This window comes from Ammodytes marinus, assembly GCF_949987685.1.
Source record: "Ammodytes marinus genome assembly, chromosome: 2".
Taxonomy (NCBI): domain Eukaryota; kingdom Metazoa; phylum Chordata; class Actinopteri; order Uranoscopiformes; family Ammodytidae; genus Ammodytes; species Ammodytes marinus.
In genome coordinates, this window is record NC_137231.1 from 15,792,002 (window position 1) to 15,817,121 (window position 25,120).

General features: G+C 44.0%; 1 protein-coding gene across 8 annotated transcripts in view; it reads left to right on the forward strand.

Annotated features, from left to right (window-relative positions):
* Positions 1–218: 218 nt before the first annotated feature.
* mef2cb (myocyte enhancer factor 2cb) overlaps positions 219–25,120 on the forward strand; it is a 62,942-nt gene continuing 38,040 nt past the window's right edge. For 7 of the 8 annotated variants that reach the window (XM_080045556.1, XM_080045560.1, XM_080045558.1 and 4 more), the window contains exon 1: positions 2,894–3,141. The gene's annotated coding sequence lies outside the window, so the exon portion shown is untranslated. Of the gene's footprint in view, positions 331–2,893; positions 3,142–25,120 lie in introns of those variants that run through there. The other variant, XM_080045557.1, reaches the window with a different exon arrangement.

Here is a 25,120-nt window from a genome sequence, read left to right on the forward strand (position 1 = left end):
ACACACACACACACACACACACACACACACACACACACACACACACACACACACACACACTCACACACACTCAAAGACCTAGATGTTAACATGGAGCGTGTTCACTAGGAGCAAGTTACATGCAAAACAATTACCATTCCACGGGCAGTTCCACTCTCTTCTCTCCTCCTAACGTTTCCCTGTGTTACCTCTCCTCCCAGGTGCCAACCAAAGACAACCTCAAGCATTGTGAACACTGAAAGGACCTCACCGATGAATCGCTGACACACAGCATAGAAAGCTACGAGACTGAGGGCACGCAGGACGGCAGACGAAGGAACATTGAACGTGGTACGTACCATGATGTAGGCACCAGAAGGTGTCCATAATATCCCGGATGACATATTTAAAGATGGAGCCAGCAATTCTGGAGAAATGCAGGTTCCGACTTGTGATGAGATATTCACTGATTTGGACAAAAAGTGAATTTTGACAATAAGCATTCTCCAAAATTGCTGACCCCACCTTTAACGCAACAGCCAATAGAACACGCTCGTGGCTGTGTTAAGGGTGTGTCGAAATCTGTAACTTACATACCCTCTGATTGTGTGACGCCATTTATATCCGCCATGTTGAATTGATGAACCTACTGTGTCAAAACAGATGACACCATATTGATTGTTATGGAGGTCTGTGGGGGCCAGAGGAAATGCTATTAAAGATGTAAGGGTCAGGTGATGTGAAGGTGGTATGCCGAGTCATCAGACACCAGGGGCTTCAGTTACACGCTGTAATGTCCGCCCGTCAAGCAAATTAGCCAGCTTGATTTATTTATTAACTGATTTTCACGTCATTTCCCTGACTGGGTGGCTGGCTGGCTGGCTGGCTGCATGCATGGCTTACGCTTTACAGGTGAACTTCAAAGGAAAAAGATTAGCGCTGTGCTCGGTGTCCACTTACACTTCACACAGCCTCATAGTGACAGGCAGGTGCAGCAAAGCTAAGCCCACGAAGGAAATGTGTGGCTGTTTGTCTGCATTTAGACCAAACAAAGTCAGTTCAGACTTAATATGTTCAGTGGAAAGTAGATGAGGCCCCATTGCCAAAACAATAAAGTTGAGGAAAAGATTAAAATTCAACAAAATGTTTTATTTTTTTTAAATTTGGAAATAGTTGAGATTATCAACTGCATTTAAAGGTGCTCAGAGGAACTTTCAGTTTGTGTTCATTCTAGCAGCCCCTTTGGACAACAGCGGTAGTGTTTTTACTACGCCAGCTGTAGTCGCTGAGCGTATACCCATGACAAAGGCATTAAGAAAAACGATATAAAAATAGCATTATTTACACTGATGGTCTCGTTTGCTGTTACATGTCATTTATGATCATCAGAGGAAAAATTAGACTGTTTCAGAAATGTTTTAAAGATTCTTGTAGCACCTTTAAACGATGACCATTCAAAAATACTCTTATTCAAAACACTGGATTATATGGGGTATGTTCTTTTTCTGAAGACAGATTGAAGAAAAAACTCAAGAGTGAGGCCTGCATGATGGTGTATTCGAGTACAACAGGCTTCATTCAAGAAGACAACCGTTTAAAATCTGTAAAACTGATACAGCAGCCTTATTATGAGAGTATAATAGAAGCACAGTATTACAAGGCCTATCTGGGATACATCTATGTACAGAAAGCCATTGCGCTGCCTGTCTAGTGTCTTATCTGAAGTGGCAAACTTGCTGTTCTAATTGTTATCTTCACACTAATAGAGTGGATGTTTTGAAATCATTTGGTTGGATGGATAAAGGCTGGGTAATTCCCCCATGCTTACTGTCTGTGTCAGGGGCTTATCTGTAGGAGATAACATGGAGTCCTGGAGAATGATTGGCAGGGCGCGCAGGAGGGCGGAAAGTTTTTTCTAGTGGCACAGAAAGGGAGGCAGCATTCATGTTGCACAGACATGGGAGAGAAATCTGTTGATTATTATTATTTGGCGTTTACCGAACACAGAAACTTTAAGTTTATTCAACGTTTTATTGTCATCTCATTGAAAAGAAGAACATTTTGTTTATCATAATAATGAATATATAGTAAGAGATTTTGTATCTGCAGGAAGCTGTGTTTTTTTTTAAAAAGCTTTTTTCTGTGTGTTTTCCAAAAGTATTCAAAATAACTTCTGACAAAGGTGAAACTGTTTCATGAGTTTTAGAATGCTCATGCACGAAACACCGGCACAACTAACTCTTGTCACAACGAAATCATCAACTTTGTTTCTGCTGTCTATATAATCGAATGCAGAAGTTGCCTAAGAAGGGCCCTCCGTTGGGTTCATTAGTTAAAGTACACGCTCCCCCATCGCCTTCCTCTAGTGGTCCTCTCTGAGCAGTTAATTGTGCGTCCGTCCAGTCCACTCTATCGGCTGCTGCTGGCGCGAAAATAATAACGCATTAAGGAGCAGCCGTGCCTGTTTCATTAAAGTCGAATTGGGAAATGTGAGCCCTCCCACTTTCAGGAGCAAAGAGAAGGGAAAGAAAATCGATTATTTCTCCTCGCGCTGGGAGAGAGGGAGAGAGGGTTTAGGGGAAAGAAGAAGACTCGGCCAGGAGGATTGTGGGGAGGAACCAGAAAACAGCTTCTCTCTCAACCATCACCATCAAGCTCCAGACGTCCAGCAGCAGACTAATAGCACCACCTCCTCCCAACACATCGCAGCAGCGCTCTCCGCTCACCACACACCGGCACCTCGCAGAGAGAGCAGCCGCGCGCGCCCGCCTCCAGAGCAGGCACACTGTCCGATCAGAGAGAGAGAGAGAGAGAGAGAGAGAGAGAGAGAGAAGAGAGAGAGAGAGAGAGAGAGAGAGAGAGAGAGAGAGAGAGAGAGAGAGAGAGAGAGAGAGAGAGAGAGAGAGTACTTTTCTCTGACATTATAGAGAGACTCCTACCGCGTACAGTAGGTTACTTTTTTTTCCTCCCGGCGACGTCTTCTGCTAAGTTGCGCTCCTGGATTTTAAGTGCGTCTTGGCGAAGGAAGACTGTCCCCCCCCCCCTCTTCCCATCAAGAAGAAGCGGCTTCAACCTTCCTGTCAAGTCGGCCGGACCCAACAACCGGCGGACCGCTAGTTACCTTTTCACCTAACCCCGGACAAGATTTCCATGCGAAATAAAGTAAGTACCGTGCGCTTTATACACACCACCACTTGCCGCTCACTCGCAAACATCCACAAGAAAGACACGTTGTTGGGTTACACCATATGATCTTCATTTTTTAAATCTTCCGGGGGGGGAAACTTGGGAGTCCTATTTTAGATGCGCACTGCCTCATCAACAAAGTACAGTAACTGCGTGTATTGATTTGTTGTGACCCTGATCGACTTACGCCCGTGACAACTATGTCATATAATTACCGGCTGGCATCAAATAGCTGCTTTATGGTCTATTAGGAGAGTCAAGGTCTGTCTCGTGTTTTAGGTTGAGTTACAGTTGTGTCGACCTTGTGGAGCTTTTCCCATGTCCACATGCAGGCGCACAGCCCCAAAGGCATAGTCAGCTTCTGAATAGGCTGCCCTCGTTAATATAACATAATACAGTATTGTACGTCCTACTCTTCCTCTGCCCTATGTATAGGAAGGTTGATCAAAAAAAAGTTACACTTCTAATTTAAAATGCAGTTTTTATCTTTCCAGAATAATTCTACAAAACGATAAGAAAGGAAACTTTTAGATCTCAAACAATGACAAAAGTGAGGGACATAATGTATTCATTTGAGAAGCGTTTACATTTTAGATCATGTGTTTCAGCAGAATGTATGCAATTTCACTACACATATGATGGCCTTACAGCCTGTGGATAAATCATGCTTTACCAGTTGTTGTTGTCTAATTATTAGAATGACCCTGTGTGTCATTGCACTTTAAATCAGGATAACCTGTCCAGATGCAACTTTCATAAATATATTACAAGACTGAATTACATAAACATTAATCATTTCCAAAGTAGGCTACAATACAGGAGAGCAGAGCATGTTTATTCACGCTGACTAGAGACAGAGTGATAACTGGAAGTCAGTGTTTTAGAGAAGGTTTTGCGTGTTGAGGCTAAATGATCATTTCTTCTCTTTCTGACTGGTTTGAACATATTTAATTACAGCAAGAATAATTTATTTACAAGGTGAGTTAAGTTCAGTCACACGTGGCCCAATTGAACCTGTTGCAGTGGGATGATTAAAAAATTAAAAAAGTAATTAACCTGTGGCAACTTTCACATGTTGCAGCTTTATGAATAAAACAGTATTTTTTTTACATACTGTATATTTTTTAACTTAGAGTGTGGCTAAACAGCTCACTGATTACATTGGCAGATGAAGTTAAGGATTTTTAAACATTTTAAATGACTGCTGCATGTTTCATTTTTAATTTAGACCGATTGTGGGAGAAAACTGGGCTGTGTGAATTTAACTCGTGCTCGTTATATATAATCGTAAAACTAAATCTCATTGCCGGGATTGCCCATATTTTTGTGAAGTTATGAAACCAAAAAACAGCAACGTGATCCCTGAAATAAAATAATGGCCATTTAAAAAGTTTTAAATATGCTATTAATTTCAAGATTTCAGCAATTTCTCAAAATGAATACAAGTAACATTATATTCACAGCATATTTTTAGACCTTTAAGAACTATGACATTTGAAATACAGTTTCTTAGTGAGATTTTTTTTTAGGCATTTTGAAAAAATAAGTGCTGCTGTCTACCAAAGCAACATTAACCCAATTTGTGACTGTAAATAGCTTACAGCATACACACCGGTATTTATTGCTTGATTGCGTATCAGTGTAAGCTCAATTTTAAATAAAAAATGATACAGCCTATAAGTGCATGCAACATTTGAGATATGTTTTGAGATTTCAGGAGATAGGATATAGTGTCATTGTCCCATTACTTTTTATAATCCATTGTGCATTGTTATACAAGTTGTTTATTCATGATAAAATACATAAAAAGTGGATTAGCCTATAAAAAGATTTTACACATGGCTTGCCCTCATCGTCAATGAAGTTGTTCTGTGTGGCCTGTCTGGCCTGTTGCTCTCTTGGGACTTAGCGTTAGGTTAATCCGCTCAAAGGAAGGTGAGCACTCGCATGTGGACCCACGATTACACACAGAGGACTCTGTCAGCCAAGCTCTGTAATCTCAGAGACCCTGCAAACACACACACACACACACACACACACACACACACCCACACACACACACGCACGCACGCAAAGGCACCCCAAATTCGTAGACAAAAGCTTGGTCTGCCTCCTCTCTGTCGCCCTGTCTTTCCGTTGGGCGCTCACACACACATACACACACACACACACACACACACACACACACACACACACACACACATGCACACAGCGACACCCACACACACTGCCTGGCCTGCGCTGCTTTTGTTTCTCTTATTCTCTTCAAACCTCTACCCTCTTGACAAATCATTTGGGATTTTGGGCGCTGATTCACAAAACCAACAGTGACAACACACACACTCTTACCCTTCTCACAGAGAGGGATTAGAAGGTCACGTGTCCCTGTGATTGGCCAGGGCATTGAGCCGATTGTCAGGGCACTTTGCTGTACACCAGGGGCTCAGCAAAGCTTTAGTTAAGTGAGGGGAAGGGACACATTGTGTGTGTGCCATGAACAGGGTTTTGCCATGTGCTTTCAAAAAGTGCTCAAGACAAAATCAGCATAGCACAGCATTTAATCATAAATGCCTAATTTAAGGCACACTAATGTGTGAATACTTCTCTGTAAAATATCAGTGTTCATCATCTTTCTAAAAGAAAATATATATATGAGTAAAGTATACCACTGTGCTACTTCAGAGCAAAGACATTTAATACGGTGTACAGAAAGTACATTTCAAGATTCCCTCCTTGTGGAAAAGCAGTTGAATACATTATTCTTGGTGGAAACATCAGAAGCATCTATGCGTGAGCAAATAATTTAATAGACCCTTTTTTGCTATGCTTTAAAGTTTTTTTTATTTCACTAATGGTTTCAAATATTTTGGAAGGGGTTTGCAGAGTTTGCTCAGTTAAACATCAGTAAAACATACTCATTTGCAGATTGTAGGGCTGGCAAGATCTGCAGGTAGATATTGAAGTATACTGTAATTGGACTTCATGCCCTTTGGCTCAAACGAGAAGGTAATATAAGAGTCAATTGTATAGAGAATCATATTTACCCCCATATATGAGAAGCATATGATACGTTAAACCGTCAAGAGACATTCCTGTATATCATGAAAATAATGCAGTTTATTTTGGTTTACACACTTTCGCCTCCAATTCGAAATGTAATAGAAAAAATATCACCTCTCTCTTTTTTAAATTCATCTGACTCAATATAGTGTGGAAATGTGAAACCATTTGCTTATAATAACCTTTTACTTGCCTGTTTAAAGCAGGTGAAAACACTTAACTTTTTTAGAATTACTCAAGGGCTTGTTGTATTCTTGTCTCTAAGGCAGGTGTTCCCTCCCTTTGCTACATGGGAGGAAAAGTCTATTTTTTTTTCGTTTTCATACATTTTTTATAGCACTAATGAAAAGTGCAGGGCTTAACCTCACCATGTGTTTATTTACTGATGTGAACAGATCTCCCTTTCATTGTGGTAACTGTTGTGCATGTTGCAAACTGTTTACCCAAATCTTTCTTTGCCTTAGGAGCACTCTCTGTATATCTTCATAAGAGCTGCAATTACTCATAAAACTTAAAATAATAATAATAATCTCAAGTAAATAACACAGGCCTTGAATGGTTTAGGGTACAATGATTGCATATATTTGAATATGTCCTGGTTTTTGCATAATGATGCAAAGTCTTCTTCTGTCTCTATCTAGTAATTAGCGGTGACGTTCAGCAACTTTCTCTGTATGCTGTAAGTGGATGAGGGTGTATGGGGTTTGTTCACTGGGGTGTTAAAGATCACAGAGGAATATATCAGCCTTTGATGTTTAATTGTATTGTAAAACACACTTTAGAATATTTCTGCATAAAGTAGAGTTCTGGTTGTGCTGTGCTTTGTGTTTGCTGTTTCTTTGTGTGTTTGTCTGTCAGTATGTGCTGTGTGTCTGGGCGGTGTGTGTTGTATGTGTGTGTGTGTGTGTGTGTGTGTGTGTGTGTGTGTGTGTGTGTGTGTGTGTGTGCACACGTTCAAGTGTTGTGTCTCGTCTCCGTCTGTTTGCACGGTCTGAATGTTTGTGCTTCTGTGTTTCTTTGTCTGAGTTTTTGTGAGCTTGTTGCTGGTGTATATTCAAATGAAAATGCCTGTTTTTCTCTTTCCCCTTTATTCTCACTGAGGAGGGTATACGATTTGATGTCTGGGATGATGGGAGCAGTCTGCAAAACAGTGTAAATGTCAGTCCTAAAAAAGGCAAACTGAGAAGGCAAGATGCACAAAAAGACAGAGAAAGAAAAACACACACACACACACAGTGGGAAAACAGGGAGATGAAATTATATTTCGGCCGAGGAGGCCTGAGAGCGGGGTAACATAATGTTTTGGGCCTCTGCTCAGGTATATTCTTCATTAGAAGTGCAATGCTTTGTTGTGATGTCATGTTTAACACACAGTGATCTGTAGATGAACAGGATGTCCTGCCTTCTTCTTCTTCCTGTTTCCTGTTTCCTGGCCCGGGCCTGCGGGTCATTATGGCAGAGCAGCTGCCTGCTGGGTGGTCCGCGCTCGGCACCGCTGACCACACAATCATATCGTCAGCTGCTGCAGCCCACCTAAAGAGACACCCCAAACACCTCAGCACACTGGAGGCCTGCTCACTGCAATATTTGGACAGGGGAGAGAGAGTCCTTTGAGGAGTGCAGGGAGCCGAGGACTTTGAATGATAAGACAAAGAGAAACATTTAGAGTGGGACAGAGGCTGGATTTCTAAGTCTAAACTTTGGCTGGTTCTGATCTGGATGAATGCCACAATTTTTAAAATGAAAGTTAAATGCGAGAATTATTTTTAGAAAATTTGATCATTAACTCCACCACCAGACACCTCTACTTCAGTTGCTTTTTTGTGCGATTGTTTTAATTTGTATTTGGTATAAGCGTATGGCCGCCTATAGGCTGCAATACCACATACAGTGTACATCTGTAATACCTGCCCCTAAAACATGTTGTGCGGTAAATCCAGAATTAACTGGGAATCCCTTTTTTAGCAAGCTTTGGGGGTTAGTTTTGTGGGAGAAGTGTATATGCCATCCATAGGCATAAATCTGCAGACAGAAGGTACACGTTCCATCATAAAACACAGTAGGTGACCTGTGAACGGTGAGGGGGCAACTTCTTCCCCTACTAATATATTTTCAGAGAGCAGACCCCCTCCACCGTCTCCCATTAGTGTGGCACACATTTGGACCAAAACCCCAAAGACTTGAGAAAAAGAAGAAAACAAGAGGTGTGGAGAAGGGGAGAAGAGAGTGAGAGAAAAAAAATTCAGAACATGTTTTCCAGTGGCTGTAATTTATCTTTGTCACGACGGGCATCATAGCCGAGTCATTCTGCAACATATAGTCCGGTGAGACGCAGCAACAGAGGTAGCTCTGTGCCCCGGCCCTCTCACAGACGCTCCACATCCATCTGAAATCCCTGCTCACTCGGCTGCCACAATCTGCTACCACTGCCGCCGCTGCTTCTGCTGCTCAGCTTCATATTGCCACCATGTATTTTTAGCAGATCTTGTGTATCACACTGGATACATAGGAATAGGGTTTTTTCGGATTGTTTTTGTACCAAGTCAGGCTTTTGTGTGATGTTGCCTTTTGTAATAGAACAGCATCAAACTACAGTACATTGCCAATCATAGGCAGCAGCACAATTGACACATCTATCCTTTCTTTATGCTCTAAGGAAGACTGTTACAGTTCTAATAGGATGCATATTTTTCACCGCAAAGTCTCACATATCTGGGTAAAAAAGTATCTGACATCACGAGGGGTTTCGCTGTTAAACTCCGAGGGGACTGCGCTGTTGAAAAGGCTGTTAACACCGTCTTGAAGTCGAGAAACGGGCTATATAAGAATCCTCGCTCAGTGCTCTGCCTCTGTCCCGCAGAGCAAGCGAGCGCGCACAGCTCAAAAAACCAGGTGGTGTCCTGCCAAAGTCCACACCAGTGTTCCTTTCCACTGTCATCTGTGCCATTCCCACACCAAAGGCCAGCCTGTGAAAGAATGCGCAGCACAGGACTGTTTTGAGAACTGGTTGTTACTTCGCTGACCATAAGTCAGGAGAGAGAGAGAGCAGGACAAAGAAGTGTAGAAAAAGTAAAAAAAAAGCGACATGAAATACATTTGAAAAAGAGAGGGAAAAAAATTATTGTGTTCCAACTTCTCAGCTAAAGTGTATCTTGGATCTGATTTAGAATGATCCCCAATAGCATACGGTGACATGAAGTGCCCTATACACGCACACACACACTCCTTTTCTTTCACTGTGTCAATTTTTTTCTTTTTATCCTTACATTTTTTTCCACCCCGGCTCCCTTCTGCCCTCCGTGATGTATGGCCTTTTTCCTACAGTGGCGCTTCCAAAGTGCAGCTCGTGATGTCATTAATTTTATTCATACTTTATGGATGCTCTGCCTGAAGAAGAAGAAAAAAGAGCGAGAAACGGGAGAGGGACGATGTGGAGGAGAAAGGGAGGAAGAGAAAGAGAAAGAGAGAGAGAGACAGAGGAGAAGAGATGGTGTTGCGGAAGGAGATTTTCAGTGCAGTTGCATGTATAATGAATGAGGGGGCACTTTGTTTGAAACTCCAGCCCGGCGCTTCACTTCAAGGTTTGCTGGGCAGAGTGGGGCCTTGTGATCTCACACCAGCCACTCTCTTTATCCTGCCAATAGATGCTTTCACCTGGCACTGAGGGTTCGACCCAGTGGAAAAACAAATAACCTTGCGCACGTGTGTGTGTGTGTGTGTGTGTGTGTGTGTGTGTGTGTGTGTGTGTGTGTGTGTGTGTGTGTGTGTGTGTGTGTGAGAGAGTGTGTGTGTGTGTGAGAGAGAAAACACACAGATAAAGAGACGGGGGGCTGGGGGGGGGGGGCAGTGCGCTGACAATGGAACAAGGGGTTGGGTGGAAAGGGTGAGGAGCGGGTGAGAGAGGAAAGAGGTGAGTTTGTATAACAGCAGCAGTGCAATGACGCCCAGACGATACTGAGGAGAATACTGGCACCCAGCCCACACTTCCTAAATAGTGCTCTCTACAGAAATAGCTCAGCCTTGATATTGACTTTTGTCTGCCGTGTATGTGTCTGTATGTGTGTGTGTGTGTGTGTGTGTGTGTGTGTGTGTGTGTGTGTGTGTGTGTGTGTGGGGATGTGGACGTTTGAGCATGCTCATTTGGAGGACAGAGATGGTTTCATTGTCTAGTAGTGAGGAGTTTTCACTTTAGTTAGTATCTATTGTTAATGTCCGTATGGTGTGGTGGGTGGATACGTTCCTGCTCCTGGTGTGTGTGTGTGTGTGTGTGTGTGTGTGTGTGTGTGTGTGTGTGTGTGTGTGTGTGTGTGTGTGTGTGTGTGTGTGTGTGTCTTGGTGTGTGAACAATAAAGTGTGAGTATAAAAGGCAGTGGGCCGCCGCCTTTCTGATTTGGGATATAAATGTCCTCCGTTTTATTTTTGGCCCCGCGCTGGACTCATGGTTTTATAAATAGCTCAGGAAGTGCGGGGGGATATACCTGTCGTGGCTCCAGGCAGCCTCCCTCCCTCCAGCAGAGTCCCGCTGCCTCAACGTCACATCCACCCACCGCCTGGCCCACTCTTCTGGGCTTACGGCGGGCAGGCAGAGCAGCCATCCCCCCCCCCCCTCCCTCAAGGGCTGAGCAAACAGGATGGGACTCAAATTGAGGGTGTGAGAAATTCAGTCTCTAGAGTAAGAAACAACAACAACAACCAAAAAAGGGCTTGCAGTCCGGCATGAGCAGTCGAGTACAAGACAAGATAACAACTAAAACTACAAGTTTATTCATTTTTCACAAACACTGCGGAGAGTGTAAGGCTTTTAAGAGGAGCTTCAAACAGGACGCACAGTAGAATGTTTCCAAAATGAGAACAGTTTTTTTTATTTTCTTTAGTCTAGTGTGTGTGAGGTCATAGGGTGATTTCACTCATCTCTGCCATCTGTAGCCTATATGCCGAGGTGTCTTCTTCATTGTATTTCTGCGTCTCGGGGGCATATGCCACATGAACAACAGCATTGAGAGTGTTAACTTTCTCTCTTTGTCACGCATGCTGTACACTACTTCCCTCAACATTCAGCCCCCCACTTTTGTATGGGATGATCTGGCTCATCATTTATGAGGTTCATGAGTTTTGGAATGATATATAGTAAGTAAAAAAAAAAGATGTTTGAACAAGCTAATGTGTTGCTTAAATGATAGTATTGTTAGTTTTGAGAGTAGGACTGACTGTTTATACTGTACGATAAAACATGTATTTATTTCTGAAAAGGTTCAGATTATCTAGGGTCAAACCAATGTTTTTTTTTAAAGTCTCAATTATGTGGGCGGGTAGAACAGTCTTGTTGCTTATTCCTGTTATCCTTTACTGGGAATCATGTTTCCCTCGTTGAAATATGTAATTATTCAGTCCTGCATCCACATTGTCATCCTGAGATTCTATCGTATTTGTTTAACTGTCATCCAGCACAAATGGTTGAGTCTAGAGCAAAATGCAGTAACAGTACATGGTTAAGCCTGTAAATCTATTGAAGATGAGCATCCCAGCCGGAGATATTGTTCACCCACTAAACAACTAAACAAGGGCCCCATAATCATATTGGGAGTGGGGGCAGAACGAGAGAGAAAAAAAAAGCTTTACTCCCCTTGGTCGACTGTCTCTGTACAGTCGACGTTGAAAGACAAATCATTCTGTTTTTTTTTTCTTTCAAATGCTGCTTTTTTCTCCCGTTTCCTGTGAAGGGAATTGTGCTGCCTGTTATTAATGTGCTCTTGACAGCTTAATTTGATAAGCGGGGCTACTTGTTAAAGAAGCCTTAGATTGTTCTCACAGAAAGAACACGCTTTTTTTTCTCTTCCCTTCCAATGTTCTTCAAAATGCTGCCGCACACAGCCTGTCGATGACCCAGTTCTGAGAGATGGTCGAAAAACAAGGAAGAGCAGTGCAAAAAAAATCCACAGGGGAAAGGAAAAGAGAGAAGACAGGGTATAGCGGGAGAGATAGTGAGAACGGGATACTATAAGTAAGAAAGGCACTTGTGGGAAGTTAACTCAAATGCTTTCTTTCTTTCTTTCTTTCTTTCTTTCTTTCTTTCTTTCTTTCTTTCTTTCTTTCTTTCTTTCTTTCTTTCTTTCTTTCTTTCTTTCTTTCTTTCTTTCTTTCTTTCTTTCTTCTCTCTCTCACTTCCTCCTCCTCACTCTTCCTCCTCTCGCGGTGTGCTGAGCGGCCTACCTTTCTCGGGCTCCTCTTCCCCGTAGCCTAATCGGAAGAGAAACGCTGGGAACGATAACAGGGATTAGCCTTCCACTGCTTGCCAGTTCCCCTCGGTTAAGTACACGTGTAATGAGTTGTTTATTTGGGATAATGCACAGTAGGTGCAGCAGTAGCTCAGAGCTGCCCTCGCCTCCCCTCCTCACACACACACACACACACACATACACACACACACACACACACACACACACACACACACACACACACACACACACACACACACACACACACACACACACACTGGAAATATACACATGAATCAAATGTATAACACGTGCAGTTACGCAGCAATGTAGGCTACATGCAGCATAGGCCGTGTGAATACTGACATGCACAGGTTTGTGCAAATACATACATTCACACACTCAACCCTCCTACAAACACACCCACCCATGCAAATTCCCACACACAGCTGTGATGCAGGTCACTTGCTGTGCAGGGGTTTTACAGAGAGAGAGAAAAAACAGGGAGTTTGGACTTGAAGGGTTTGCTTTATGTGTGTGTGCGTGCGTGCGTGCGTGCGTGCGTGCGTGTGTGTGTGTGTGTGTGCGTGTGTGTGTGTGTGTGTGTGTGTGGGTGGGGGGTGGGGGGGGTAATGTTCTCAGGCCTTCCTTGGGTCATAGGGCCAGGGGATTTTTTTTTCTCAGGGTGAAGAGAAGGGGAAGGAATTGAACGATATGAGAAAAAATGAAGGGAAGGAACGAAGAGAAAGAAAAGGGGATATGCTGTGCCCACTACCCCATGCATGTGTGTGTGTTTTTGTGCCAATTGTGTGTGTGTGTGTGTGTGTGTGTGTGTGTGTGTGTGTGTGTGTGTGTGTGTGTGTGTGTGAACGCGCATGAAGTGGAAAAAGCTGTTGCCTTGTGTAGGGGACGTGCACTGCTATCATTAGCTGGGGGGAGTTGGGGGGGGAGTAGGAGGGGGCAGGCGAGGTTATGTGAACGGTGCAGCTGTGCGCGCAGCAGAGGGATTTGAGTGGAGGCGGGGCAGAGGGGTGGGGGGGGGTACTCCAGGCAGCCAGGTCCTCGGCTGAAACACCAGCTTGCAACGCAGAGGAGAAGAGAAGAAGAAGAAGTAGAGAAATGCAAGCAGCGAGCAGTGAAGCCCTGTGAACGAAACACAAACTCACCGCCGCCCCCTCCCTCCCTCCCTCCCTTCGTCCACCATCCCTCCATCCCCCCACTCACTCCTTCACTCCTCCGCTCCTCCACTCTAAGCCCTTTACTTCCCAAATAGGAAAAAATAAATAAATAACGATTGATGCTTGATGGCAAGGATAAGAGTGCAAAAGAGAGAGAGGAAGAGGAGGAAAAAGAAACAGTCATGATTTATATATAGCGGAGGGTGTACGCTTTTTCTGACAGCCATTTGTGATTTTACAGTAAATTTTTATCGCAAAATTTCAGACAAAATAACGTTTTATTTCATTTAAGGAATAATAAGAACTTTTTTTTTCTAACAATTGTAGAATATTGGTTCCAGTTTTGTTAAGGGGGGGAGTTCCCAAATTCCAAAATCATTGAAATGTGTTTAAAGTTTCCTCTTGGCCTCTTTTTATTTTGCTGGCTGAAAGAGTAGGAGCCCACGTATAGGGAAAGGATGGCGCCACAGACCAAGACCCAAACTTGCTTGTCAGCCTGTGTGATCAGTCGCTGTAGAGAGAGAGAGAGACACGAGGCAGAGGTGGCTGAGACACGACAGAACACAGAATGGCAGAATCGGCGTGCTGCAATGCTAATGCATTCAGCCTGCCACCGTATCCAACAACAAGGCAAGATATCACACAACTGACTTCACAAGATGTTTCTACAACATCTACAATAACACACACACACACACACACACACACACACACACACACACACACACACACACACAAACACACAGGCGTCACGCGTGTATAAATAACCACACACAGCATGTTAAAAACCAACCATGAGGAACAAGGATTTTGAAAGCAAACAAGCAAGTCAGAATGTAAGCAACTTGTCTGGGACTTTGTGGCAGAAAAATAAGTGAAAACTTAAATAACGGCATTTGTTCCATGAGAAAAAGGAGCTAAATTGTGATGGTGCACTAGGCGTTCGCATTTTGGAATAAAAAAAAGTATAACAAATAAAGTACCTGGCAGATTTTAGCATAACTGTGAACTACATTAAGCACAATGGTGAGGCGCTGAGCTAAAAATAGAGCGTGGTCCGACACTAGTGGTGCTTTGGCAGGAGGGGGTCATCTCCATGTGATACAGTTGCCTTCACTGTGCCAAAGCTTGTCGCTTCACAGCAGTAATTTAATATTTGTTTGTCTCTATTATTTCATTCACTCTCCTTCTCCCTGTCTCGCTCTCTCTTTCGCTCTCTTAAGTAACAGTAAGCTTTATCAGATTACTGGGTTCTGAGGTCTCTTTCAAACCTCTCTTTGCCATCTTGATTTTGTGCAGCTGTGCAGACTCTTTAATCATACGCTATCTTTTTTCACTCAGCCCTCCCCTCCCCTCCCCTCCCCTCCTCTCCTCCCTTCTTCTCTCTCCCCGTCGTCCCTCCTCCCTTAACATATGTTAATTGGCTGCTTTCTGTGACAAATTACGAGCGCCGGCTTTGATGAGGTCGGGTTGTGATGGTGCTGGGAGTGGAGTACGGTGGAACTGCCAGACCCTTTGCCGGTTCCCCCCTTAACCACTCCAAAAAGGAGTGCGGCACCCAGCCCGATGACTAATGAGAGGCTTGGACTGGGTCTGGCCCGGCTCATGGCCTTGGTGGGGCCACTCCCCTAAACAGAGGCTGATCTGTAGGTACCGTATGCCGCAACACGCCCTGCCACAATCCATACAACCTTTCGCCTCATGCTAACCCACCACCAGCTCTCTCTCCCTTGGGAACTGCAAGGCACTGAGAGAGTAGTTCAGGCTATAATATGCTAGCTGAAATCGATTCGTATTGCTAAGACCTGTGTATTATGTTATACAGTTTACAATACATATTACTTTTTGATTTCAAATAGGCTACTTTCTTTGGATTTGAAGGCACCCACATTCAACTTGAAACAAAGCAAAGGAAAAAAGTTAAGAAGTTAAAAACATACAACTGGTGTATCAAGTTTACATTGTGTGTGTGCATGTGTGTGTGTGTGTGTGTGTGTGTATGTGTGTGTGTGTGTGTGTGTGTGTGTGTGTGTGTGTGTGTGTGTGTGGGTGTGTGTGCGTGTGCGTGTGTGTGTGTGTGTGTGTGTGTCTGTGGTGAGGAGAAAGTGCATGCCTGGAAACATTATACCAGCCTTGCTTAGACAAACACTAACAGTTGAACAATCTCTGTTTAATGATGTGCAGCGTCAACAGGGAAGCAATGCTCACCAATAATCAGCACAATCAGCTTGCGGTTACCGGAAAATAAAAATAAGAGGAGCGAACCTGACATCATCTTAGTAGACTTTTTATTAGGGGGCGGGTTGTCAAATTCAGACATTTTCTCCCTTCAATATGTCCTCCTGCTTTTTTCTCTCTTTTTTGATCAGCCTTTCTCACTCTCTCTCTACCTCCGTCTCTATTTCTTGCTGTCTCTCTCTTCCTCTGTCACAATCCCTCTCTCTCCCTATACTCTACGATCTAGGTTACTCGGTTTCCTAGCAGAGCACAGGGACCGGAGGAAGAGAATAAAAAAACAGAAGGTTGAATCTATGAAGGACATCCTTGTTGAAGTGTGCAACCTTCTACTTCTCTGCAAATTACCCACACGCTGTGCATGGACTCAAAGCGATGCTATGGCAGCGGCTCTCAGTTAGGCTCAGCAAGGAAGCGACCATGACACATAATGCTGTTGGAGTGTTACAACAACATGTTTAGCTATTTAAAATGTATATAGTTTTAAATTTTTTTGTTGTTGCTTTAAGTGGGTTACAGTTAATTCCATTTAAGGCATATACAGCCAAACCTCAGCAAAGTGAACACACGTCCTTACGGTATAGAGCAGTGGAGGCCATCACCAGTGTTCAGCCACTTCAGTGATTTGCTCGTCACAACTTATAAAATAAACACTTGACGTAATAGTATCGTTGCGCTGATCCAAATTTGCTGATGCCACGAGACAACGGAAGATAGTAAATTCCATAACTTCCCCCGCAGAGCAATCCGTCCCCACATGCTGACTTAACAACAAACAGACAAAAATGGAAATCATTTAGTTTCGCTCCTTCCCATCAGCGAACATGAAAAACAGATAATGACGCGTGGGGAAGCACGCTTTTCCATATACGTGCCAAGTTGAAAATGCTCTCGCAGATGAGACGGAACACATTCATGCTGAAAAGGATGACAAAATAAAGCTGGTTTAAAAAAAAAAAAGGAAGTGTGCCGGCATCTCGTGGTTGCATGCGAGTTAGCCATGTTAGCATTAGCCTGCGGGCCTTAATTGAGGCCAGGAGGGAGCATTTAATAATTGCTGTCAGAAGATCAAATTTAATTCTCCTCTCTTCACAGCCACCACTGCTGTAGGGTAGAGTGAAACAAATTGTCATCAGAGATTTCTAAATGAACAAAGCTTTTAATTAGGGTGATTAGAATGCTGTGGCAAAGAGAAAGAGGATGGGGGGTGTGATGAAATCATCAGCGGATCGTCTCAACCGCGACTTTTGGTGTTGATACAGTAAGGGTGGAGGGGGTGGGGGGGCACATGAGTACTTGGAAGTTTGCTGTGTTTGAATATTAGTAAGCGTAAACCTATGCAGCATAGCCCTTAGCCTCAGTTTTAAAACCTATGACACAAACACACACACACACACACACATTCGCACTCTCTCTGCCCTTCTCTCCCCCCACACTGGAGAACATTGCTAACATCCTGAGACATTGTCATACTCGGCAGGGAACATAATTGGGTGAACATGTCAGTGCTTTGTGTTCTTAGTGACATGACTCCCGGCTGTCCCTGTGGGGGCTGGGTGTACACTCATTGAAGGCTTCATACTGCAATCCCACTGCATTGGTTCATTGTTCATTACGGTGTTGTTTTTATTCATTTATTTATTTCATTTGCTTCGTTTTACGATCATACAAGATAAGCAGGGGGATCTTGTGATCCGTGCATATACAGTATAGACGCACAATGTGTGATAGTTTGTGTCCATGACATGTGTGTGTTCATTTTCTGTTCCCGTCCCTTCAGTGTCAGTGGTTGGTTACACCTGGGTCCTGCGGTGCACGGAGCAACATGTGAATTGAGACAGTGGCTTTGCACTCGCTGGAAAACATGACCTGCGGCTATAGCTTTGTAAATGATTTTACAACGACTAGGGAGAGACAGAGAGAGAGGGAGAGATAGAGGGTAAGAGAAGTGAAAGAAACTGCGGCAGTGTTGATAAAGTGGAACTTAAGTTGGGTTATTTCGGTTTAAACTTCAGATGTGTGTATCACCACAATCTGCACCACTTCCCAATTCAAAACCATTTCAATACCTTTCTTCCCCCCCCCTCCTTTTCCCAACTTCACTGAGTTTCCACCTTGGACTATGTCCACCCTATTATGCCGGTCTCTCTTTTTTTGTCTATCATCTTCTCTATCTCTACTTTATACTTGAATGCGTCCATTGCCACTCCTTTTGCTCATGCCATGGAAAGACTGAATGCACTAAATGGTGATTCATTCCAGCCTTTTCCGGGGCCTCTGCAAATTGTGGCTCACCCAAGCTTCTGCTTTTTCTTCTCTTCTCCTTTTTTTCTGATACCATTTTTTTCCAGCTTGGCACAAGGGCATATGTCTGGCAAGTTTGTCATTGCGGTCCTCTTGGTTTATTTGTTTATCACTCATGGCCATAAGCCACTGTCAAAACACAACGCGGCTGACAATGGACAGGGAATGCCTTTTTATCCACGGCCGCTACACCGTTCTCCCTATCCCCGCCTGTCTAGCTACACCTCGTTTCCACGTGTGCCCTCTTGCTCGTCTGCCTTTGGCCTAGCAGCTGTGGCTTTACAGCCCTTGGCCTGCTTTCAAAGAGGGGGGTTGACACATTGTGTCAAGTCATTTTGTCCTTGGGGAAGTCAGCAATGGGCTATGGAAAGATGGCTCTCACCTGTCTCCATCCGGGCTCTGACGGATGGCTACCTGACTCCGTTGGCTCTGATGGCCCAAGGCCCTTTGTTTGTTGGCGCTGAGTGAGACGTGCAGCTGCCCAAACGAAGGGCAGGGCTCCATCCTCTTCTCACTCCTGTTCTACACCATACTATCACACTACACTTGGCAAAAAGTCTCTAACAATAAAATATGTTAAAGTTAAAATACAAATAAGATGAAATTCAACCTACCAATCGTATATTATGTTATATACACAAATGGAAATTAAATGGGCAATATTCTTACAGCTGCATTTAGACAGGTTCCTTGGTTGAAAAAACTTAAATGTTAATAACTAAATAGAACACTGTTTGACTGTTTGAATTCGCAATGAAAATATTACACATGGTAAGCCCATTAATTCATATAAAGCAAAATATTATTATTATTATATGTTTTTTTTGCTGGCGCCCTTCTTAACACTCAAGGTCACTGTACAGTAAAAAAAAATAAAGACAAATAATTGTTTTAGGCCTTAAGTATTTCATTCTCAGAAAGCGTGTTCCTTCTGCTTATTTTCGCTTGTCATCATGCTGTAGGCGATTGGATTTGGATTCCCAATTTATGCTCTGTGAGTGATTTAGGGAAGGAAGCACCTTTAGCACCTTTGATTGTCTATGCCTGCTGATGTCACATCCTTCCGCTTAACCGTCTGTATGAGTGTGTGTGTGTGTGTGTGTTTCCTGTCTTTCTGTCGTCCAAGACCCTGGGGCAGAGCTGTTGGATTGAAGGATAAGAGGGGAAACGGTGCTGGCTGGGTCTCATTAGGATGGAAATCAATTAAGTTTAAAGTTAGATATGAAGTTTCTAGTTGAGAAATTGGTCCAACTGGGGTCGGCGAGAAATTCAGAGCTCATCTTTTAGCACCTGAGTTGCTACTTATAACAACTTACTTTGTTCCATGATGTCAATCACACTTATGAGTGCCTGACAGAGTGTATGGAACTTGTGCCAACCACAGGCTATTGGCTCACTCTCCTCCTCATCAATAGACAGGTGTCTCACTTCAAAGGCACATTGAGATTGAAAATAGAATACATGTGAAACTGTCTCTGTCTCACTAATGATCCAACTAAACCATGAGCTAATGGAGAGAGACAGGTGAAGACATATCCTCCGTCACACACACACACACACACACACACACACACACATGCAGCCTCTAAAATTCAACTTTAGCTAGAACGATCACTGGGGGGGGAAAGGGAATGAACACATTATGAGATGATCCACCTCTATCACTCTAATCCCCAGATGTACATGTTGCTAATCTCTTTAGCCGCTAACATGTTAAATTAGTCCTAATATCTATGAGATTCAGAGCCATAGAGGCCCACCTACGCGTGGGCTACCGCCCAGGTTTAGGTCACTCTTCTCTCCCGGCACTCGCAAAAAGATACAGACATTAGAGTGGGGGGTGGTGGTGGGTGAGGGAAGAAGCAGTGATAGCCATTCGTCACCCTGCCTATCTCGCTCTGACAGATGGGGAGTGTGTCGTGCCACATAGAGGAGTCACTGCCTGTAATGACATTAGAGGCACAATGAGACCTGATACACGTTTTTTGTTCCTGTTCCCATCCTGCCTGGCCATCGACTCGCTCCTTCTCTCCATCCTTTCCCTCCTCTCATCTCTGCTGGTATATCTCCATTCAACCAGACAGGAGATGAAGTGCCGGGTGCCACTATTTCCAAATAAAGCACAAACAAAAACACACACCTACAAACACCGGCACACCCACATATAGCTACATCAAAAACACAAATGAGAAACCTCCAAAAAAATCTACACATGGAAAAAAAAAGGTTTAACGTTCTCAAGGAAAATAATCCTCCACATTACAGAAATGCTGAAGTAAAAATGGTGCACTGTTAGTGTGTACTGACATTCGGATTGTATTTGGAAAACCATATTAAAGCACTTTTTTTCCCTCCATCCTCCTCTTCAAGGAAATGGGAGTTTATTTAAAAAGAGAGAGCGTTTATTTAATGTAGCATACACCTCCTAAAAGGTTTACTTACGGCAGTGTAATATGTTATTTCAAATCCTCACAACCACATTTCCTAGGAGGATAGGGGATACTAGCCTTATATATTTATATACAATATATATATATATATAATTTTTTTTTTCGTTCAGGACACATGCTATTACCAAATGTGTTGCAGATGTACCATGAGCCGAGGCCGAGCTGCCGAGGTGGGGATTCTTGGAAAAACATCGGCAATCCTGTCATGATAAATCACCTTCCCCAATTTGCTATAACGTGTAGAATTAGGATTCGAGGAACATCGGCATCAGCACATTTCCACACACACGTTGAATGTTGTGCAGGAGGACCAGTTTCATTTTACCTCACAGTTCTCTGAATGCAGAAATAGATAGAGGATTGCATGCTACTTGCATTCTAAGAAGTGGGTTCCTCTACAATCCCTCTCATTTGTTGGCATGTCCCTCATCCTCATTCACAAGAAAATCTCTGTAACAGCTGTCTTTCAAAGTGACAAATTAGGGCCGAGCATGGGTCCAAGTAAAGTTTAACTTCTTCACCCCCCCCCCTCCAGTCCTCTTCAGTGTATGTCCTCAATAACAACGCTACATTAACAAGCACCCCTACAGACCATCTATTAGAATGTGAAAAACCGCCGTGTGCTGTATATTAGTTTTTAGTGACTAAACACTTGGGAGAGAGGCGACCTAGAATCAAGCCTTGTGGTGCGCTGAGTGTATATGTATCTCATCGTCCTCGAAGCTCCCACTTCGGAGACACAGAGAGAGAGAGAGAGAATGCTCATTAGATCTATGTGCTGAATCGCTGCTCCCTCACCATCTCTCCCATCCTCCCCCCCAACCTTCATCCCTCCCTCCCTCCCTCTTTCTCTCTCTATCCCTCTCTCTCCATGTCTCTCTCCCTCTCTCTCTGTCCGTCTGCTTAACAGATGGGAGGGTCGTGGGCACAGCTCTTCCCCTCCCCCTGGAGAGGCCTGGTGCCTGCATGTTCAAAAAGATCCCTCTTTATGCTTCCGCTCCGTTTCCCTCTCTTCTCTCCATTTCTCCGTTTCTCTCTCTTTACACTCTCCTTCTCTTTTTCATTGTCACCTCTCCAACACTATACGGGCAGAGAGAGAGAGAGAGAGAGAGAGAGAGAGTTGGGACCCGGGATATAAAACAAGCAGAGGGGACCGCAGTTGTCTTTCTGTCTTCTTGGTGCCAGCGCGCTCTCTGACCTTAGCAGGCTCCAGCTTCGGCCTCCTTCCCAGCTACCAGGCGGGTGTGAATGCAGGCATATACCAGCATTAGTCCGACTCTACGGGATACATTAAGAAACTCTTTTGTGTATACTTCATTTCCCTCTTCCCCTACCACCTCATTCTTTGGGATTAATAAATAGGCTTTAATGTGTAACAGCTTGTTAGTCCTTTTTTCCCCTCTGTCTCGCTCTGTGTGTGTGTGTGTGTGTGTGTGTGTGTGTGTGTGTGTGTGTGTGTGTGTGTGTGTATGTCTTCCATTTCTCCTATACTTTGTTTCTACCTCACCTCATTTGCCCTCTCAAGGTCAGGTGTCAGTGTCAATCCCCTGTGAAAAATCCTTGTGAGGATTAGGCTACCTGACCTGCGACACTTGACCGTGTTTCACTAAGCAGTGGGCGCTTGTTTCCCCCTGCATTTCCCCCTTCCATTTTACCGCCGTCTCTTGGCGTCACAAGGGCTAAATTGGATTGAGTGATTCAGTGCTAATCTGTTAGGTTAACCGATGCTCTTTTAACATCACGAGGGAGGAGACGGTATAAGGAGTAGGGGAAGGGAAGGGAGCCCGCTGGTGAGGAGGAGGTGGGTATATACTGGGCTCTTATCCGGGAGCTGCCTTGTTGGCACTGGTATGGGATGGTGGGGGCGATGTGTGAGGGGAAAAGTGACGGGGGGGGGGTTAGAGGCTGTAAAAAAAGGCGGAGAGAGAAGTGAGTTGGGGATGGATGGATGGAAGGAGGGAATGGAACTTGGACGTGATTGCGTAGGCGAATGCAGAGGTGGCAACGGTGAGAAGGGAATGGGGTGTTGTTTGAGGGCGAGGGGAGGCACCGACACGGGGCTAAGCGGCTGCAGAGCCTCACCTCAGGCAGTGTTGGGCTGCTGCTGCTGCTGCTGCTGCTGCTGCTGCCGGGGAGCCAAGAGCAGGGATTAAACGTTCAGGACACGGGCTTAGTCTTAGCATTAATGTTACGTAAGGCCTAAGGTGTTGCCCCAGTGGTTGTTGACATTGAAAAGGGTTCAGTTCTGCTCAGTGGGGCTGTGGGTTGGCCAGGAGGCAGGGGATCACAGAGGTAAAACGCCTACCTTGTTCTGGAGCCATGCCCGGCATGTATAGTGTTGTTGAGTACAAAGACTAGGGGAGGGGATGCTGCTGTCAGCTCTGTGATTGAGGTACGCCGGGCTTGATTGATATCCTTGTCTGGCTGTCTTGTGCCAAGCGCCTCAGTGTTGGCTTGTAATCCTAGTTTGTCTGACAACATCCTTCTTCTTTTTCTTTTTTTATTCTTCTAGAGGCCAGCTCTTTTGTTTTTCTGTCTGTGGATGGGTGTGTTCGCGCAGAGCAATGCTAAAATGTTTTGGATAGCCTCTTCAGAGCTGCCACAGGACTTATTTTAGATCTTGTTATTATTGTTATGATGGCGTGGTCCTGCTGTTGTCCTAACTGCCAACTGATGCAGTTATGTTTGTATCTCATTCCTTCCATAGGTGGGCGTATTCCAAACCTTCAACTCAAGGATTTTTTTTTTGTCATTTCATCATTGTTCAAATTGCATTGTCTCGATTTTTGTTTTCCATTTTTGTGTGATGGAAGTTTTTTGGCAGAGATTCGTAGTTTATCCACAATAATTGGAGCACTGTTATTCCATAAAAACCAAATTCATCGTCTAGATCTACGTTATGAATATTAAATAAACTAAACTAAACTGTAGTTGGCGGGCGTAGCACGCGGCCTGTGTTTTCTGTTGCAAATGAAGAAGCTCTTCAGTTACGTAGTCTGTGTCACTAAGAGCCACAGCATCCCTGGATGTCCCTATTGCGCACTTTCATTATCAATGTCCTACTCTCTCGCACAAAGAGGTCAAGTGCATAGCAATGTGCTGCGCTCACCTCAGGGGTCTAGAGCTTTCTAGTGCTTCCTCATGCATGTTACTCAATAAATACATGGATTCAGGTTAGGGGAAGGAAAAAAAAAGAAGGGGAAAGGAAGTGCATTATAATGTGCATGTGTGCGGGCGTGTGCAAAAGAAGAGGGTACGAGAGAGCGAGGGAGAGAGCAAGTGTGCATGAGAGAGAAGAGAGAGAGAGAGAGAGCGACTGAGACTGACATGTCTTTTGGTGAAGCGGTGTCGTCTTCCACATCAATGTCTGATGCTTGTGCTGCCAGGTGCCGGAAATCTGGTTCAGAAAGAAGAGAAGAGAGAAGAAGGGGAAAGTAGAGAAAAAAAGGCAGGGTAGATAGAGGGTTTTTTTTTTTTTTATGTGACGGCACTGACAGCTCCCCTGCATTGCACTGAGCTTAAATAATGGGATGCTCATTTGCATAACGAGGGACGTTATCACCTCTACTGTCAAAAGAAAACACAACAACAGTTCTTCTGCTCCTCCCTGAGATAGATTGGGTTGGCCTACTTTAGCACTCTGGAGAGATGCACTGGAGCTCTGGCTTAGCCAAACTCACACAAGAACACACACAAGAACACAGACACACACACACACACACACACACACGGACACTCAAGCAAAGTTTTTTGAATGCAGCTTTTCTTCTTTGCACATGCAGTCCAGCTCATCAGCTACTCTCCTCGAACATAGGTACACACACTCTCAGCCATCATGCATGCACGCACAAGCACACGCACAAGTACTTGTATTCAGATGATCCTCAGTTGCCCTCACTGATATGCAATGTATCCAGATGTGATAGGTTCATGTTTGAATTTTGTTTGATTTCGGTCTCTAACCATCTGTCCGTTTAAAACATTTTGAAAGATCTCTCTTCGCACTTAAAAAGAAAAATGATCTTCCCCTTTTTTTTGGCTTTGATTTACCAGAACATGTATGGCAAGACCGAGCTCTGTTCTTTTATCTGTATTCTATGCTGTAATCTACGTCTGCCATTTTGGAGATGAGCTGCAGATAGAGTAGGAAAAAGCTGGGTCTGGCAGCTCCACTGTCAATACAGTGGAGTTTGTGGGAAGAAACAAAATGTATTTCTCAGTCTGGAGGTAATGTTACAGTGTTGGTGATTAGAGCGTTTAAGTTAGCGGCACTTCCAAAACACTGTCAAACTCTCTGTGAACGAAGCGAGATCGTGACAGCGCTGTCTCCTCTCATAGCCGGTGCCTGGGAAAGAAAAGAAAAAAATGGAAGAACTGATTTGCATGATATCGACAGTGAAAAACACAGTGGTTTCTCACAACATTGTTGACAGATTCTTTGTCTTTCTTCACCCTCCCTTGTGGCTGCCATGATGCCACTTTTATTATTTTTTTCTCTCTCAGTACTTTGCCA